The sequence below is a fragment of the Pecten maximus genome, unplaced genomic scaffold (assembly GCF_902652985.1).
Source record: "Pecten maximus unplaced genomic scaffold, xPecMax1.1, whole genome shotgun sequence".
In the NCBI taxonomy this organism is placed as follows: Eukaryota; Metazoa; Mollusca; class Bivalvia; order Pectinida; family Pectinidae; genus Pecten; species Pecten maximus.
In genome coordinates this window covers 5,507-9,362 of record NW_022983051.1, presented here as the reverse complement: position 1 = coordinate 9,362, position 3,856 = coordinate 5,507, and the positions used below count along the sequence as shown (strand labels likewise).

Below are 3,856 nucleotides of genomic sequence, written 5' to 3'. Positions count from 1 at the left end.
AGGTTCAATCGCCAACCTACCATCGTACACTATATCAAAAGATATATTCATACGTAGACTATACCAAATTCGAAGAGATCATTCGAGTTCACAAATGGGTTTTATTCCGGACGTGCTTCAGCTACTACAAAAGTATAAAATTGCTGACATTTTAGATACATACATAGACAATGCGACATTCCCATCAAAAACCTTATGGAAACAAAAGGTTAGAAAAGCAATACATCATTCTGAAAATGAACTTCTCGCTCTAAGAATGCACCAGGATAATGGCTTTTTACGCTTCCATGATGTACATGGCAGTTATCATCCATGGACAATGTGGACAATTCCTTTAAAAAGTCCGTATGAGAGATCCGCCATTAGATACATCAGCAGAGTCCTGTCAACCATACCCAGTTGGACAGAAGGTCTGTGTCTTAAATGTGGACTCTTATACATTGACTTAATTTTACACATAGTGACTACTTGTGACATCACACATAACATCAGATGTGAATATATGATATCAATTCTAGACAAATGTGGTGAAGAGTTTGGTGTGTACTTAAACAATCTGCCTCACGAGGATTTCTTGAGGTGCATCTTAGGTAAAAAGACTGTACAGTCATCACCAATCAAAGATACAAATATATTTTACCTAGAAAGTGCGAAATATGTATTCAAGGCAGCCAAATTCTACTTTGAAAATAAGTAAATGTCAGTTTTATATATGTAATATTCAACTATCTGAATATTATATCTGTAACATGTAAATATGATGAAAAAAAAAAGACTTTGCCAGTTAAAGCTAATGTAACATAAATTTTGTAATAACTTTTCAGTATGTTTAAAAATTTGTATCTCTAGTCAAGAGGAATAAAAGAATTGATTGATTGATTGATTGATTGATGTCTGGTGAGTCTGTTGTAGGACAGGAGACGATGTCTGGTGAGTCTGTCGTGGGACAGGAGACGATGTCTGGTGAGTATGTGGTGGGACAGGAGACGATGTCTGGTGAGTCTGTTGTAGGACAGGAGACGATGTCTGGTGAGTCTGCTGTAGGACAGGTGACGATGTCTGGTGAGTCTGTTGTAGGACTGGAAAGGATGTCTGGTGAGTCTGTTGTAGGACATGAGACGATGTCTGGTGAGTCTGTTGTAGGACAGGTGACGATGTCTGGTGGGTCTGTTGTAGGACAGGTGACGATGTCTGGTGAGTCTGTTGTAGGACAGGTGACGATGTCTGGTGAGTCTGTTGTAGGACAGGAAAGGATGTCTGGTGAGTCTGTTGTAGGACAGGAGACGATGTCTGGTGAGTCTGTTGTAGGACAGGTGACGATGTCTGGTGGGTCTGTTGTAGGACAGGTGACGATGTCTGGTGAGTCTGTTGTAGGACAGGAGACGATGTCTGGTGAGTCTGTTGTAGGACAGGTGACGATGTCTGGTGAGTCTGTTGTAGGACAGGTGACGATGTCTGGTGAGTCTGTTGTAGGACTGGAAAGGATGTCTGGTGAGTCTGTTGTAGGACAGGTGACGATGTCTGGTGGGTCTGTAGTGGGACAGGAGACTGTCTGGTGAGTCTGTGGAGGGACGGGTGACGATGTCTGGCGAGTCTGTTGTAGGACATGAGACGATGTCTGATGAGTCTGTTGTAGGACAGGAGACGATGTCTGGTGGGTCTGTTGTAGGACAGGTGACGATGTCTGGTGAGTCTGTTGTAGGACAGGAGACGATGTCTGGTGGGTCTGTTGTAGGACAGGTGACGATGTCTGGTGAGTCTGTTGTAGGACTGGAAAGGATGTCTGGTGAGTCTGTTGTAGGACAGGTGACGATGTATGGTGGGTCTGTTGTAGGACAGGTGACGATATCTGGTGAGTCTGTTGTAGGACAGGAGAGGATGTCTGGTGAGTCTGTTGTTGGACAGGAGACGATGTCTGGTGAGTCTATTGTAGGACAGGAGACGATGTCTGGTGAGTCTGTTGTAGGACAGGAGACGATGTCTGGTGAGCATGTGGAGGGACGGGTGACGATATCTGGTGAGTATGTCGTAGGACAGGAGACGACCTTCAAACTAATCAAAATAAGACTTGTAATTTCCATTCCTCCACGATACACTGCAATACAAGATCTAACAATACCGTTTGGGAAGTCATCTTAACATGACCATTGTGCTTGAAATATAAGCCAATGAAAACTGGTCAATGATGTCATTAGTCAACAAATGACAGAGTCTTAAACGAGCTTTCGGTTATGAGATACAATTAACTAGTAATTAAGTATTAACTAGTAACCTGAGTATTAACGACCCAATCAAGAGCTTGATTATAAATATGCCAAATTTTCCGAACATAATTTGTAGACTATCGTAATTGCCACATGGGCAGGCCGGATTGTGTTGCCAATAGGAATTTTGAAAATCGTTTCCGTATTGCCTTCAAACTATGTTTTCACGACACTGTTGCCTTCACTGTCAATCTCTCCTATGATTAAATAAAAACACACCGACAGCACACGTTTGTAGGACTATAACATCGTTGAGGTGCTTTCTGTGAGCCGTAGTGGAAGAAGTATTTTAGTATTTTTACTTAAAAAAAAAGAATGAAATCACACCGAGAATTTCAAAAGCAATGCACTGATTGGCTAGGCTTAAAGGTCATGCTGGTATGACCTCTTACGGGTATTGTTAGATCTTTTATTGCAGTGTTTCCTAGAGAAGCGAAAAATTACGAATCTAATTTTATTTATATTCGGTGAACCCCATAAAGATTGATAATCTCTTTGTACAACAGGTAATTATTTATGATTGTTAGAGTTGAAACGAAGCTGTCTTTAATAACAACATTTCAAATTGAGAATAGTTTGCTGTTAAAAGAAAGAAGTACACATGATAAAGTGTTCATGTCCATAAATGCACAATTACAAAATGACAGGTTTAAATTAGTTATGACTAATTTGCGTTTCAACCTTTTCTCTCTCTCTCTGTGACAACTTCAGTTCCGACTACGACCTCCGGATTGAACGCAGTTGATGGCGACATCTCGCATCAGCGATTCAGAAACTGCACTTTTTACTGTGTCCTCACCAGAGAGTGATATATTTTCTACTCTCTTCCTTTCGTCTCCAACGACAGAAGCGGAAGGTGAGACGACATATGATCTGGTTAATCTGCGACGTCAGTTATAAGACCAACCACGGCTCACTCCTGATGTAAATGTAGCGGGACTGGACTGGGTCGATCATCGGTGACCAGGTAGCTCAATTGGTAGAGCATCCGGCTAGTGTTCGGAGGTCCCGGGTTCGAACCCCGGTCTGGCCGCTACATGTTCTCCTCTCCTGTTACAAAATTGACGCCCAACTAAAATACCCACGGTGGTGGTATAAGGGTCCCGTGTGTCTTCGAGGGCGAAGACTTGGAAAAATGGAAGGAGGTGTGTAGCGGGACTGGACTGGGTCGATCATCGGTGACCAGGTAGCTCAATTGGTAGAGCATTCGGCTAGTGTTCGGAGGTCCCGGGTTCGAACTCCGGTCTGGCCGCTACATTTGCTCCTCTCCTGTTACAAAATTGGCGCCCAACTAAAATACCCACGGTGGTGGTATAAGGGTCTCGTTTGTCTTCGAGGGCGAAGACTTGGAAAAATGGAAGGAGGTGTGTAGCGGGACTGGACTGGGTCGATCATCGCTGACCAGGTAGCTCAATTGGTAGAGCATTCGGCTAGTGTTCGGAGGTCCCGGGTTCGAACCCCGGTCTGGCCGCTACATTTTCCCCTCTCCTGTTACATAAACGATAGCACATGTAATACATGCTGTCTTCTCAACAATAGGACAAAACTTGACAGACGTGATCTTGATGAGATTCTGCGTTTGTTAAGGATTC

At 43.2% G+C, this 3,856-nt stretch overlaps 1 non-coding gene across 1 annotated transcript; it reads left to right on the top strand.

Annotated features, from left to right (window-relative positions):
* The first annotated feature begins 3,225 nt into the window (after positions 1-3,225).
* On the top strand, positions 3,226-3,297 carry Trnat-agu. The gene has a single exon. It is a non-coding gene; the product is annotated as a tRNA-Thr (tRNA).
* Positions 3,298-3,856: the final 559 nt, after the last annotated feature.